Source organism: Nicotiana sylvestris, chromosome 4 (assembly GCF_000393655.2).
Source record: "Nicotiana sylvestris chromosome 4, ASM39365v2, whole genome shotgun sequence".
NCBI classification, from domain to species: domain Eukaryota; kingdom Viridiplantae; phylum Streptophyta; class Magnoliopsida; order Solanales; family Solanaceae; genus Nicotiana; species Nicotiana sylvestris.
Window position 1 is genome coordinate 67,100,393 of NC_091060.1, and position 16,875 is coordinate 67,117,267.

Here is a 16,875-nt window from a genome sequence, read left to right on the forward strand (position 1 = left end):
AACAACCTCTATATTTTGATACAAAAGTTTTATAATTAATTTAATAAATTAATCTTTGATTTTTAATTACACCGCTCATTATTTAAATCAATCAAAATTAAATTTCATAATTTGGTAAATAAAGTATATTAATAAATAATGAATTAATTACAGTAATTTATAGTGAATTTGATGATTATATTTTTATCATATTCAATTAGAATTAATTAAGCTTAATTAAGTTAATTTTAAAGGAATTAAAAGATTAAAAGGCTACAATTGCAAAGCCTAATGAAACACAATGTTGCTATGTGTTAAATCAATTCATCCCAAAAACAGAGGCCCAATTGCTCAACCTGATCTGGAACTATCCCCTCCCATCCACCTTGGCAATTCATGCCAACTCTTGAGAGTCAATGTAATCATGCCACGTTATCTGCACCCTCCACTCTCAAAACAAACATAAGTGATATGGGCCGTCAATCCAAATCATCGACGGTCCAAATTTATTCCCACTTTTTCTTTTATTTTAAACCTCTCATCAAATTTTATCCTAACCGTTGGATCACACGGATTTAACGGTCCACGTTTTTTCCCCATTAACCAGTTTACTGGGTTTTATATCTGGAATTATCACCGTCATTGTTCAAATGATCTAACGGCCTACGATTCATATTTCACTTTATACCTTAGAGACCAACCAAGTGACCCCTAACCCTAATCATTTCTCACATTGAACGGCCGCCTCTCTTTCCTCCTTTCCTCTCTATTCTCTCAACCTCTCATCTCCCATCATTCTTCAATCCTTACAGAAATTGACGCAAGGTCACGAATTCGAACTTTACAACACTGAATCTGCCTCCTATATGCACGAATCTCGCTTGATTCTTTCACCTTTCATCACTACACATCAAATCCTCAAATCTGAAATCCTAGACCTAAAATACAAAACTTCAATTTGTTTGATTTTCTCTTCCGTTCTTTCAAATCAAAGAATGCATAGTTGTATCTTCAGCTTCATCATCGTGATTCTTTCTCCAGAGATCAAACATAGTGGCCTCTAGATATCGGGGTTTGACCACTGGGTTGTAGACTTCAATGGCCGACTTCCTTCCTCTTAAGTAAAATCCATCACTGATTTCCCCTTCATTCCTCCTAATTTCACCTATCATTTAGCGTCAGCATTCACTGCCTGTTCGAACTAATTTGAATTCCTAAGGCTTCAACATCCACTATAAATATGAACTTTCAATGCTCTCAACTAACATGACTTGACAAAGGCGAATATACCTAACACTATCAGTTAAAACATTGAAAGATTTCAAAATTTTAAGGCTTTTCGGTTAAGTCTTGAAGGTCCAATAGCTTTCTCTTAACTTTCTTTTCTTCCTTTCATTTTTGCTCGAGTTGGGTTGTTGTACATGATTAATTGGGGTTTGGACTCCCAAACGGTTAAACAAAAAGCTCTTGTTTGGTTTGCTGCCCTGCAGAAGGTCAATGTACACTGATTCTCTCTCCTCCTCTTTCTTTAATTAATTGTATTGCTTCGTGTATATGATGTATTCTCTGATAATTAGCTCTCATTTGTAATGCATATCAGTATCTCATGTTCGTGTTTATTATATCCTGCCTTCACATGTCATTCTTGCTGATTGAATAAATTATCTCCTGAATGGTTATGATTGTGTTAATGTTGTTGGCCAAATTGTTGTTGCTAATGAACTTCTTTTCCTACGATTTAGATAAATAATAAATGCCTTCTTGATTACTGATCCTGTTAAATATCTTTATAATGAATTGAACTAGGCCTAAGCTAATGTTATGCATACTCTATCAGTTGAATAATGATTGTACTGTTGTGTTTGGACAACTAAATTGAACTATGCCTTTTAGACCTTGTTTAATGTCATTTTAAGAGCTCATCTGCTGCACCATGCCATATGGATCCTTATGTTTGTAATGTTATGCCATGCTATGGATCAAATAAAAGTTATTTTCATTATAGTTCATATTATGTCTTTGACTCGTTTACAATGACTGAACAATTTATTATTGAAACCATGTATGATGTGCACACATAAGGATTCATGCAAATCTGTTATTATAACCTAAACTCATGTAATGAGTTCATCAGTTTAGTTGTCATGCAATCTGCTCATCTGATCTTGTAAGTGATCCTTAATGACTTCTATATGAAAGATTTCTATACTTGGTTAAGTGATCCTTGATGATTTCTATACTTGTGTTTACACCTTGATGCTCATGTACCTTTTACCTGCTTGTCATGTAATAAAGCTTCATGAATAAACTACCAAGTGCTTTATTTGAAAACGATTTTGTCAAATAAGAAAATTGAATCTTGTCTGCCCTAATAACTTAGTAGCCTGAGCTATACAGAATTTGAAATGGGGAGTTTACTGCTGTCATTAATAAGCTTGAGCAAACTCAATAATACTTGCTTCTCTTGTTGAAATGAACACTGCCCCATGTCTGGGTCATATCCGTGTCTCTATGACGTAATCATGAATTTTGAAGTAACCTGATAGACTAGATGTCCTGATATTAAGTTTGAATTAGATCAAAACTTATTTGTCTAGCCTACTTTGATGTCTCTGATGTTGTTATTATCGTTAGGAAGCTAATACTAGTTAATATAAGTGTTTAGTAGAATAAATACTCAATCATGTGTGTATGTTTACTTCTGACAGTTCTTAAGGTCACTAAAACACTGTTGAAGTACTGTGAACCTAGTTGAGGTTCCTTGAAATACTGAACTTTTAGCAGAACTAATGAGATTAATTTGCAAGTCTTTCCAATCATTTTGATCACTTAATTTAGCATTTCTAAACTAGAGATGATTTGCTAATAAATTCCACTTACTCCTTCTGTTCTTACATCAGTATGGTAGTTTTTCTTTAATTGTTCTGATACATGCTATAAATGGTCATTGATACTCTAAGTACTTGTAGTAGTTTGCCTACTTGTGTTTGAGTTCTGATTCTAAGGTTAATGATGTAATGATAATGTTTCTGTGGAAATTCTTGTCTGAACCTTTATATCTACAACTGCTCTCATGTTAATTGCTAAAGTGAATACCTCATTTGTATCTAAACCTTTGGGGAAGAGTAACTATATATGGTTAAGGGTATTTGGAGTGGAACCTGTGCCCTTCCCTGGCACAAACACTGCTCGGTGTTTATGAGATCCTTATGAACTCTAATGTGCCGGGGATTCAAAGGGTATTTTTCCATGGATAAGGTTTTGCTTTAAGCCTCTAATCACTGACTATTATTGATCCTTTTAGGATTAATACAAATGAAAATAGTTTCACTTTATTCTTTAATATTGTTTACTCATTGTTATTTTGTTTTGTTGTGCCTCATATTGGTTTTAATAATTATTTTTATTTATCTCTTTGGGTGCATGTTTGAACTGGGGCTACCGGGTTCTTTAGAACTCAGGTCCAAGTTCAAGTCTAGTTTTCCTTTCCTGCTTTATGAAGTCTGCTTCTGCTTTAGACCTGCAGGGCTTGGTCCACTGGCCCTATAACAAATAATCTAGTTTCCTTTTCTCTTCTCACTTTTAGACAATAAAATTTCTGCTTATTGTGTGTATATATCTTTGCTACTAATACTATAATTGGATACTTCTGTTATATATTGATTATTTTAGGAACCAAGGAAAAGTAAGGCCTATAGGTAAATAAAAAGAATCTGAGTTTATATCATATTCGCTGAAATACGTCAATGTGTACTTACTTGTCTTGTTTGAACTGGAGATGTTTGTTTATATGTTCCTTTAATTGTGCTTAACTTTTAAAATATGTGCTTACTTGTCTTACTTGTTTATATCTCTATAACTCGTTAAACATGTACTTATTTGCATGCTTTTAATGTTGTTACTACCATCACAATTATCTGTTACTACATTATACACCGTCACCACGTTCTTTTCTATCGACTCTTGGCCTTACACAATCAATACACGATGATTGTCTTTTATACCCCTCCGAACCTTCTTTCAAATTTCTCTAGTTTGAGAGAACAACTTTGGCAGGTCAATTGACATAATGTTTCACAGTGTTCAGTCCAACTCTAAAATTAGGAAACAATCTACTGTAGCAAATATAGTTCATGCTGCATAAACCTTAGGTGAGTCGGTCCTTGGCATTGACTCATAATTAGGAAACCCAACTTAATATTAACGGGGTCATGTACCCAACGACATGCCTTTTGTGGAACAACGAATCAATCCTGTTGAGATGCTAAATATCCATATCAAACACTTTCCAAACCTTTTTACCTTTATAGATGGAAAACAACTACAACATACTCGAAATTAACATAGTCATGGATGCACCACACAAGCTTAACTAGTGGTGGAGAAACATTCACCGGGAGCATGGGGTTGAGATCAGAACACACTTGGGAGCACTGGCCGCTATGATGAATATTTTAGCTGACAAGGTCCTTAAAAGATTGCTCATAGGGTTTTGGGACCCAGATAAGGTGTTTTCAAGTTCGTCGATTGTGAATTGTCACTACATGTTGTTATGACCGACTACATGTTCCTTCATGCATTGGGTCTAACAAACAATAGGAATTTGAGAAACTTTGAAGGTGGATGGGTGAGCTTAGACTAGATGTTAGAAAGATTCGGACACCGGGAAAGTTACGAGTGGCATCTTGAGAAGTTTCAATGAGATCAAGAAACATGATAGAGTCTCTCTATTATTGGGATTGCTGGTCTTCCCGCAAAGAAAGGGACAAATCAACATCAACTTGTTGCCCATGATTTTGGCATCCTTGTGAGGGAATCTACAAATCACTCTTGTTCCTATGATATTAGCAGATACATTCCAATCATTGTCAATATGCTCCAAAGGATATGAATTTTTAAAAGGTTGCAACCTACTACTCCATATTTGGGCCACTGAACATTTCTTTTAGAGGGAGGCAACCGTCGAATATTTTGTAGGCATTAGTAACATTATCAAGGCCCATAATAAAAGGATGAGGCACTGGGTTACACCGCACCGGCAATAGGAGTGGCGTGACATGTTGACCTATTTGAGTGGAGAATTTGTGAACTGGATGCTTTCATGGTTAAGTAGCAGGGAAACTATGTGGAGCCACATAAAATACTTCATTGAGTTAGTGGGACTTGAAGGAATCCAGCCATCTGTACCTCTGTGCGTTCTAAGGCAATTTTGCCTGATCTAAGACGTACCCTTCTGGTCAAGGACAACTTTATATGAAGACGATTAAAATGGTAAATTCCAATCCCGAGGGTGAGGAGACATCAAGATGAATGGAACGACTTGATCATGAGGCCGATGAGTCAGAATTCCTTGTATACGCCTGAATACTTCGTGTGGATCAACAAGGAGGATGAGTTGGCCAGACCTAGTAAAGAAGGGTTGACCAGACTAGAGGATTTAGTAGTAGCTCTGCATTTATATCATGAGATCATGCCTCACTATCTTGTCACTACCGCCATGCATCGACAATTGGTACCAGGGACGGTCAACCATATTTTATCGCCAAATGAGGACGATGATCGGGTGATTGAGTACATATAAATTGTGTCAAAACAGAGCTAGAAGAGGATCCTAAGGAAGAGCCTGAGTACAACAATGATGTGGAGGAAGAAGAAGTCGAAGAGGACCCTAAGGAGGAGCCTGAAGAAGAAAACTTGGGAGGTGACTCTGAGGATGATTATTAAGTGGCTGGTTGATTTCCCATTATCTTTTACCCCTTTTTCATTTCCCTAAGGGCGAACAATTGAGCCCACAATGTTGTAACCACCGCTCCCATCTCTTGTGATCCAAAAGTCTATCAATGAAAACTAAAGCTTGCTCGGGATATGTGCCTAAATATTATTGTTTGTAAAATATTTGTGACATGAGAACCTCCCGCAAAGAGAGCTCCTTCTTCTCTTAGGAAACACAGTTATCTGAATACGTGAACTAATTGCTCTATGTGCTTATATTTGTATAAACTCTGAGACTAACTTATACTTTCTCTTATTTTATCGCTTTGTTACTTTAATTTTACCCCAAAAATAGAGGTTGGTTTGTGTTCATACGTAACACTGTCTAAGCTACCGTACAATCTGAGATCTAAGGGAAAGATGTCTGCAACTGACGACCCAACAAGAAACGCTTTATTAATAGCCAACAACCCAGGGCAATAGGAGGAAAAGGATGATATCCGAAATGATAGCACACTACTAGGATGGAGAAAGAAATGGAATCACTAAAAGAGGAAGTACAACATATCTAGGAGATGCCACATTTGGCCATGGCGATGCTTCTGCAACCACCCCATTTCCCTTCCTTTGATTCCATCGCTGACAATTTACCTCCAACCATCCGATAAATAGCCAGTATCCCAACCTTTGTCACCTCAAATCCCACAACCCAATTTATTCCACATGTAAATCCTACAAATCGGCCAAACCCCCTATACATACACCTTATATCCCAAACTATTTCAAAACACAACACAATCCACCAGTCCCTACAAATTTAGTTCATACCTCTCCTCATGACAACATCACTTTTACCTACAATCAGACCTAGCACATACTTGCGGCACACATTTCCATCCCTGAGTGATATGTTCCACATGTATATGCCGCCTTTAAACCTGCCTTCATCGCGCCCATCACATCCAGAGTGTAATACGAGATTGATCAATATGCTGAGATGGAGAAAGAATCAAGGTACAGTGAAGAGGAGTCAGTGTTAGAATAGTTGCGAGTATTGAGAAAGTAGATGAAAAATCTCCAAGTTTCATGAGGGAGCGAGAGCCTAGATTATGAAGAGTTGTGTATACATATCGATGTTGACATTACCGCAAGGTATAAGCCTCCAAAGTTTGACATCTTTGATGGAATGGGTGATCCCCACCATGTGCATTTGAGGGCCTACTGTGACAAGTTGCTCGGGGTAGGAAGAAATGAGAAGTTGAGAGTGAAGTTATTTATAAGGAGTCTGACAGGAGAAGCAATTACTTGGTATACCCGACAAGACCCTAGGAATTGGAGAGAATGGCAAGACATGGCTGAGGATTTTATAAAAATTTCAGGTTTAATACCGAGATCACTATAGACAGGTTCATTCTAGTAAATTTTCTTATGAAACCCTCAGAATTGTTTCAAGAGAACGCTCGCCGTTGGAGATCGGAAGCTCCCAGGACCCAACCTCCGCTGGACGATAATGAGCTAACCAAGTATTTTATCAGGGCCCAAGAGGAGATTTATTTTGAAAAGATGATGGGTATGATATGTCAGTAGTTTCCCGAGCTGTTCAAGATAGGAGAATTTCGGGAAGAAAGAATTAAGTCAGGCAAATCAATGGCTGAGCTGCAAGCTGCCAGTAAGGCAAGACAATCAATCTCCATAGGTAGTGCGAAGAAGAAGAAGAAGAAGGAGGAAGTAATAACAATTGTCCCCTACTATCAGTCTAGTCCTCCTCGTAGAACAAACTCCTACCCCATAAACACCCATCCTTTTAATCAACCCACCTACACTATAGTATGTAACTCCCGACCATACTACAATGCTTAACCTCAATACAATCCACTTCAAGACCATATAAATCCAAACCCACCACGACCATATGCCTACACCACGGCCACACCCAAATTTTGAAGAAAGAAATCCCAGAAACTACACTCTAATTGATGAACCCTTAGCCCATTCCTTGAGAGGTTGAGGAGAGACAGATTAATATATCTAGTGGAAAAGATAATTCCCGATAAACCCTCCAAATATTTTGATACCAAACATTGTGCCTACCATTCGGGTGTTCATGCACATGATACTGAGGACTGTTATAGAATAAAGAATGAGATCGAGCTGCATATCAAAAGTGGATCCATCCAATGTACCTCGGCTCCACCAAATATAAACTGTAACCCACTGCTGAACTATAGAAATCAGAGAGACAAACATGATCGCATTGGATGAGGATTATGATTTTAAGGGGACCATTGTCGCTATTGGCAATACCAAAGTTGCAAGAGTTATACCCCAAAAGACTCCATTTATTACTGTATATTTGAAACCTCCTGTGATTGAACAAACATACCAACAAAGGTCTACTTTTGCTGTTAGAAATTAGTAGAGTCGAGACTAGAAAATAGTGCCATTGACTTACCAGTCAAAAGGATAGGGTAAAATGATAGACTCCGTAGTTGCTCGTAGGATGACCAGATCAGGGACGTGTTACACCACAAAATAAGTAAACCAAGGGAACCCGAGTAGAGAACAAAATCAAATAAGAAATATAATAGATGCTAAGGCAGCAGAATATTTGAGGAAAAAGCTAGTTAAACAGTATTCCATGGAAGAATAGTTGAGGAATAACCTTTTTCAAATATCTGATCATGGATTTTTTGATGAGATCTGATGGTCATGGGATTCTTTGGTGAAGGTGCTAAGCTGAGTAAATGTACCAAGGAATACTACTAGTGAGGCATTTGCAGCTGACAACAACCATTGGAAAGATGGTCGAAGCAAACAAGATTTCCTTTCGGAGAGATGTACTTACTGTAGAGGGTATGGATCAAAATAGAGCTCTACATATCACAGTCAAGTATGGGGATAAAGTCGTGTCTTGAGTGCTTGTCGACGGAAGATCCGGAGCAAACATTTTTTCGTTCTCTACTCTACAAGAATTTGGTATTCATCTGAGGAAAGTAAAGGAAAGCCATGTAAGAGTTAGAGCTTTTTATGGGTCACAAAAAGATGTCATCAGATATATTTACTTAGCCTTACAGATTGGACCAACTGGGTTCCTAATATTGTTTAAATTTATGGACATTCTTCTTCGTGCAACGTGTTGCTGGTGAGGCTGTGGATATATATGGTAGGGGCAGTTCCTTCAACACTCCAGCTGTGTATGAAGTTTGAGTGGGATTTCTAATAGATTCTGATACATGTGGAGTGGAGCCGGTCAGCTTACTTGTAGCATTCAATACCTTTCATATAAGGATTATATGGGGTCGGCTTTCATGTAGTAGGGATCATGCAAGCAACAGAATGGAGGAAAGTGAGCAGAACCATGGTATGCAACCACTATACAGGTCGAAGATGGCAATGAGGGAGATGGTGAAGTATGGGTACCAACTAGGGACTGGGTTGGGAGCCCCATAAAATGGGATAACAAAGCCAATTAAAGCAAAAGGGTACCTCTGGCTTAGGGTGTCAACCTACAGTTGGAAAGCCTTATACTGGTAACCCTCGGAAAAAGGTTTTTATTACACCACATATTTTTGTATGTGAGAGTATGTCGTAAGTCAATTGATGTCAGCTCAAAAATGAGATCATCTTTGAAAGTGCATAAAGTAAGTTAATCATGTTACCTTGGAGGTTTCAAATATTTAAGATCATGAATAACAAGTACCAAGAGGGTTAGAAAGTTTAGACGCTAAACGAATTGAAGAAAATATTTTTCGTCGAAAGTCGACAAGTTTGAAATGTTATAGCATGTACTTTTGGGGTGAGAATAAGGTGCTTAACATTACAAGGAGGTTATGTTTTGAGTTATTTTAATCATATGATAGTCTTGTGTTACATTTTGACATCAAACGAGTTGTGGAACAAAAGTTGGCAAAGGTCATCATAAGTTACATTCATAATGTGCTGAAAATAGGTCAAATGTAGCTGAAATGTTCTCTCAATATACTTGAAATTAAGGGATGATCTGCATATTGTCACACCTCCTTTTTGCGCGCCCGGCCCCGAAGGGTTAAATGCGCGAGGGGAGTTTTTCCAATTTAAGTGACAATATTCGAAATAGGATTATTTATTTAATTCAGAGTCGCCACTTGGGAAAGGTTTGGTTTTTTGGTGTCCCAAGTCACCGGTTTATCTTGAATCCCAAATCGAGGAAATTTTCGACTTTTCCAAATGAAGTCTGCGAACCAGAAATTCTAAGTAAGGAATTCTGTTGACCCGAGGGAAGGTGTTAGGCACCCTCGGATCCCGTGGTTCTAGCACGGTCGCTTAAATTGTTATAATGGCTGAATATCCGATTTAAATACATGTTGTGACCTATGTGCTTTTATTAAGTTTCAATCGCTTTTACTATTATCAATTATTTTACAGAATTGCAACGTCGTGAAAATGCGTCTCGAACCACGTCACAATCAATGCACCCGTGATTGTCGACACATTTGGACTTCATTGAGATTTGGATTTGGGTCACATCAATGTGCACCCGAATCTAAGAATGTGATTTAATTAAACCGCGCCAACAGAGTCTAACGCGCTATTATCTTTGTAGAAGGCCATGAAATTTATTAAATGGCCCATCCTGAATTCTAGATAATTATCAAGGTTATTTATTGAGGGCCCCGCAATTTTGCACCTTTATTTGGCGAGGCTTGTCTCTATTTTAGAAAAGGATATCCTAAAGTGGCTACATTTTAATATATTTGTCCCTAAAAAAAAACTAAAAGAGAAGAAAAATGCTAAATTAACTATATGCTTTTGTCTAATCCGGATTCTTATCGATTTCTGATTGATTATTTACAAAGCGGAGGGATGCCATAACTTATGAAACATACTTTAATTGGACAAAGAAATTACATTCGAGATTGACCCAATATTATACTTGTGTCCAAACGTTTCTTGAATTGAATTTTACTAGACTTATTGGGGCTGAAATGAAGGAATTAACTACTGGGCGTTGTTACTAATGGGATTTGAACATGATATTATGTACTGCCTAACGAGACCCAGCAAAGACTAAAATGAAACAAGTCAACATAGTGTAAGTTTGGAGTATCCATACCTTGTATTAACAAATAGCTACGAACTAAAACATGAAGGACCAAGCTCAGAAGTGTATTAGTTAACAATACATTTTCGTACTATTGAACTGGGAACTAACAACTACACAGGCCCCTTAATATGCCATGAATATTACAACAAATGATTCTGAACTTCTTCAACCTTTTCATTTCATGCTTTCAAGCTGTTTCAATTACATCAATATGGGCCTGAAATGTGTACCTGGAAATGCTGAATGTGCACAGGAGAAAAAGAAGAAGATGTTGAGATCAGCAGCAAAATAAACAGGACTAGCAATAGCAGCAGGACAGAGCAGCAGCAGAACAAAACGAACAGCAGAAAAGGGCTCAAGTGCAGAAATGCAGCTATGGCCAATAGAAAGAAATAGCCAAACGAGAGCACAACCCAGTGGAGTAGAATCAAGAACTCCAAGCAGACCAAACCAATAGTGAACCAATGGAAAACACTTGACTAAATAGACACAGCTGGAACTTCAAACAATCAGAATGGATTTCAGCGAGTTAAACAACTGAAAATCCAAATAACAAATAGGAAGAAACAATTTCTGATTGTAGATTGTATAATTTCTGTATCTCTTTGTATGTCTTTCAAGCTTTCTCTTTCAACACCCCTCACAGTGTGTGTATTTTCTTTCTTAGTTCTGATTCTCTCTATCTTTTTTTTCCTTCTCCTAATTCTGTCCCCCCCATATCTCTGTGTGTGTCCCCTCTATAAGCCCTCACATTACCCCCTTTTAACAGCCTGTTTAGAGTATCACCATACTCCTCCCATGTGCCTTCCATTTTCAGTTCCACTTTAGCTAATTAAGTATTAAACCCCATCCTTCCCCTGGCAGGCTTAAACTTTCCCATTTTATTAACTAAAAGCAAGCATGGGCAGCAGGATGTTGTCAGACTATTTTTAAAATTAAGCAAGGATCTTTATGCAGGCCACAGGCTGTGCACAAAGCACATGAGGTGCACCAATGCACATGAGGTGCACCAGTGCAAGTGCTGTGCAAGAGTGCACATGCCCTCCAATTAAGCATTTAAACCAAACGTCCCTTTTACATTACTGATCCAAATCAACAGCTATAAGTAAACAAAATTGGTTCTTAATTGATTTAGGCAAATGTTCAACAGAAGCAAGTCAATTTGTTATTGTTCGGACAGTTGAAACTAATTGACGACATATGTCGACTCGACTATATTAATCATAACACATACAACTGTAACCAAAAATCAAACATTCAACAGTATCGACATATGATTTGAATTGTACTGGATAAACAAAATGGTGCTCGGGAAGCCATTTGATCAGTTCAATGTAGAGAATCAGCTAATTGCACACCACTTAACATACACATTATCAGGGCAAATAGAAAGACTCATTCAAACAAACAGAAGTTCAGGCAAAATGGATAAACAGAAGTTGGTAAAATTAAAACAAATATGAACAAACTTTTTTTAGAACAAATCACACGGACTAAAAACAAACAAAGGAAAAGAAGGCAGACTTACCTTAAAACTTGAAAAGTTTAACAGTTTGAACTCGGATTTGGACAAACTTTTCTTAAGGCTGAATGGACTTTAATCGAAGTGTTTCTCAGATGAGAAACACTTTGATTGAAGTCCATTAGACCTTAATCTCTTCGGTTGAACCGGTATGAACCAGTGATGAAGGACACGAAACCTTCAGACTTAGATCTGGGATTCAGGCTTCCCTGATCAGATTCGGACCAAACCAAGTATGGTTTGGTCACGAGGGGGGTCTGGGGAGTATCTGGTGTGAAGCTGGGGTTGAACCGTGTGGATCGAGTTTTGACTCGAATCTTCAAACGAAGATTCGAGGACCTAGGGGATGATTCGAACTACATGGTTAGCAGATCCATGTTCAGGATGGCAAGGGGTTTCTAGGGTGTTAAGGGGAAGGTCACCGGCGTTCAGGCCGCCGGGTTTCTGGTGAAGGTGTGCAGGGGCGGCTAGGGTTTGAAGGGGATGGGTTTGGGTGAAGACGACGCAGCTGGGGTATTGGATAGGGGGGTAGGGTAGTGTTATGCACTTATATAGTTAGTGGGCAAGTGGATCCTGGCCGTTGGATGAGACGAGATGAAGGGCCAGGATCCTTCGGCTAACAGGGAACGACGTCGTTCCAAGGGTGAAGGGTTAGGGTCGGTCCGGGTGAGACGGGTCGGGTTTATTGGTGGGTTATGGGGATTGATCTTGGACCGTTGGATCGGCTTGGTTTAAACGGTTGTGATGGGTTGGCATCGAAACGACGTAGTTTTGGTGTTAAGCTACGTCGTTTCATGGCCTGGGGGGTGGGCTGTTTGGACTGGTGGCTTGGGCTGTCCGTTTGGGCTGAGTTTGTTGGGCCAATTTTAACAAATTGGCCCAAGTCCGGAAAGGGGTCTTTCCTTTCCCTTTTTTTCTTTATTTTTATTTTTTATTTCTTTTTCTTATTTATTTTAAAACAAAACTAAGCCAAAAATCAAATTAAAATTAAATACACACTCAAATACAATTATTTGCACACATACTAAAATATTTCAAAACAGGTAAGGTCAAACCAAATAAAATCACGGACGAAAATGCCTAATCACGATTTTCTATTTAACGACCGGATTACGGTTTGAATTATGCAGGACACATATTTTTTTGAATTTTATTTTAATAAAGTAAATAAATAAAAATGGGCCAAAGTCATAAATAAATCAACAAAGTGCCGCACAGAAATCCGAAATTGTACAGCAGGGCCAATTATATTTGTTTTTATTTCTTTTTGGAGCGATTGTCGTGTGAAACAAAAATCACGTGCTCACAGCTGCCCCTCTTTGTTCGGAAACACGAAGAGTTTTCGTGCAAAGATAAAGTGAGCGTGTATGAGCGATTTTTGCCTATGGACCACTCCGTATGAAGCATTTTTGAAAGATCTGACCGAATCTTGCTTCAAAGATTTCCTACATATCCTGGGCTAAACAGGAATCAGGTCAATGTAGTTCGAGAAGTTTTGGTAGCTGGGGCTACCATGGGACTGCAATGCTTGCCGCTACTGCTGCTGCTGTTGTCACTGCTACGTCACTGACCGCCTTATTACAACCAAGCGAAAATTGGAAACTGAACTAACTACTTTTATGCATGTCAACTGCTAGTTACAAGATTCCTATCTATGATTCTTTTACGACTTGATCTTGGGTCTTAGCTGATTCTGCTTGTAGACTCTGATCTGAATCTTGATGCTTGCGAGTTGCGGCGACTTGTTTTTTAATCTCCGGGATACCGAATAAAATGTGACCGGCAGAGGTCAGGACCTTAGTCAAATGTTGGAGTCGATTTGCTTTCCCTTTACTCTGATATCTCGGGATATCTCTTTTTTTGTCTTTTTCTTCTTTGATTCCGAACTGGGATTCATCTCGTGGGTCATTTCGATTCATGTGGCTCGAGGTCAGACCTGCGGGAGAAAACAAACGAACGAAATTTTCTGCCCCAGTTTCACTAGGAAAATTTCGTTAATTATTCACTAGGTAGTTCATAAAATTGATGAAAGAGGATATGCATGCTCAGTTCAGGGTTGGAGCCCTAATATCGACTAGCTGGGGAAAGGTTCAGTGTAGGGTTTAAAACCCTTACGCCAAACAAAGGAAGAATTCAGTTTAGGGTTTAAAACCCTAATGCTGCCTAAAAGGAAAAAAGTTCAGTTTAGGGTTTAAAACCCTAATGCTGACTAAAAGGAAAATTCAGTTTAGGGTTTAAAACCCTAATGCTGATTGGCTGGAAAAGCTCAGTTTAGAGTTTAGAACTCTAATGCTGGCTGAAAGGAAAAAGTTCAGTTTAGGGTTTAAAACCCTAATGCTGACTGAAAGGAAAAAGTTCAGTTTAGGGTTTAAAACCCTAATGCTGACTAAAGGAAAATTCAGTTTAGGGTTTAAAACCCTAATGCTGATTGCATGGAAAAGCTCAGTTTAGAGTTTAAAACTCTAATGCTGGCTAAAAGGAAAAAGTTCAGTTTAGGGTTTAAAACCCTAATGCTGACTAAAGGAAAATTCAGTTTAGGGTTTAAAACCCTAATGCTGATTGCATGGAAAAGCTCAGTTTAGAGTTTAAAACTCTAATGCTGGCTAAAAGGAAAAAGTTCAGTTTAGGGTTTAAAACCCTAATGCTGACTAAAAGGAAAATTCAGTTTAGGGTTTAAAACCCTAATGCTGATTGCATGGAAAAGCTCAGTTTAGAGTTTAAAACTCTAATGCTGGCTAAAAGGAAAAAGTTCAGTTTAGGGTTTAAAACCCTAATGCTGACTAAAGGAGAATTCAGTTTAGGGTTTAAAACCCTAATGCTGATTGCATGGAAAAGCTCAGTTTAGAGTTTAAAACTCTAATGCTGGCTAAAAGGAAAAGTTCAGTTTAGGGTTTAAAACCCTAATGCTGACTAAAGGAAAATTCAGTTTAGGGTTTAAAACCCTAATGCTGACTAAAGGAAAATTCAGTTTAGGGTTTAAAACCCTAATGCTGATTGCATGGAAAAAGCTCAGTTTAGAGTTTAAAACTCTAATGCTGGCTAAAAGGAAAAAGTTCAGTTTAGGGTTTAAAACCCTAATGCTGACTAAAGGAAAATTCAGTTCAGGGTTTAAAACCCTAATGCTGATTGCATGGAAAAAGCTCAGTTTAGAGTTTAAAACTCTAATGCTGGCTAAAAGGAAAAAGTTCAGTTTAGGGTTTAAAACCCTAATGCTGACTAAAAGGAAAATTCAGTTTAGGGTTTAAAACCCTAATGCTGATTGCATGGAAAAGCTCAGTTTAGAGTTTAAAACTCTAATGCTGGCTAAAAGGAAAAAGTTCAGTTTAGGGTTTAAAACCCTAATGCTGACTAAAGGAGAATTCAGTTTAGGGTTTAAAACCCTAATGCTGATTGCATGGAAAAGCTCAGTTTAGAGTTTAAAACTCTAATGCTGGCTAAAAGGAAAAGTTCAGTTTAGGGTTTAAAACCCTAATGCTGACTAAAAGGAAAATTCAGTTTAGGGTTTAAAACCCTAATGCTGATTGCATGGAAAAGCTCAGTTTAGAGTTTAAAACTCTAATGCTGGCTAAAAGGAAAAAGTTCAGTTTAGGGTTTAAAACCCTAATGCTGACTAAAGGAGAATTCAGTTTAGGGTTTAAAACCCTAATGCTGATTGCATGGAAAAGCTCAGTTTAGAGTTTAAAACTCTAATGCTGGCTAAAAAGGAAAAAGTTCGAGAATACTACATGATCTATTTTTGAGTTTTCTTGTTTTAATAGAAGATAAAAGGGAGTTTTGCGGGAACTTACCTTTTGAGTGAATTCTTTTTTGCCAAAAATGTTTCTTGTTCCCGTGTACCTTCTTCTTTGGGAGACACCTGCTTCTTGCACGGTTGTCTTGGATTAATACCTGTTTCGACTTAAAGAACAATTGTTAGTTCGAAAATGACGGTCGGTTCGGTGACCTTGATCGTTCCCGGTTGCTTTGTTGCGTCTTCATTTCTGTTGTGAAGTCCCGCCATTGATTTGATTCATATGCCGAAACCTTTTAGACCGCTCAGGCTTGTGTTTCCAGATTTTGTGATGATTTGTCTCGTAAGGCTCTTTTTCTTTTCTCTTTTTTGTGTCCCGTTTTGCTTGGAGGTTCTCAACGGGGATTTTATTAGAGGTATTTTGTGGGGATTTGTACAAAAGGGAAGCTCTGTGGGGAATATTTACAAAGTGGATTCTTTGTGTGGATTTTGTACAATGGGCATGCTGGGGATTTATTTCAAAGTGGGATTTCTAGGATTTGTTGGGGTAAGCTTGTTGGGGAATATTTACAAAAGGACTTGCTGGGATGTGCTGAGGAGATTCCATTTTTTTTTTTTTTTTTTTTTTTTTTTGGGAGACTCTGTGGGGATTTGTCCGAAGGTGGACTTGCTGGGGAGGATTTCAAGATTTCTCTCTTTTTCCTTTACTCCGGAACACCATCAAACGTCATGATTCATCATGCTTGGGTAATCATATCAACAAGATGAGGTGCTTTCCTCCATGAGACGGGATTCCGCGCAAACAAACCTGCCACCTGCCCTTTTCGGTGCGTCCTGAACTCCGGGTTA

General features: G+C 38.2%; 1 long non-coding RNA gene across 1 annotated transcript; it reads left to right on the forward strand.

The window, feature by feature from the left end:
* The first annotated feature begins 689 nt into the window (after positions 1–689).
* On the forward strand, positions 690–11,477 carry LOC138889147 (uncharacterized). The gene is made up of 2 exons (XR_011406775.1): positions 690–1,472; positions 11,028–11,477. It is a non-coding gene; the product is annotated as an uncharacterized lncRNA (long non-coding RNA).
* The last annotated feature ends 5,398 nt before the right edge of the window (positions 11,478–16,875 follow it).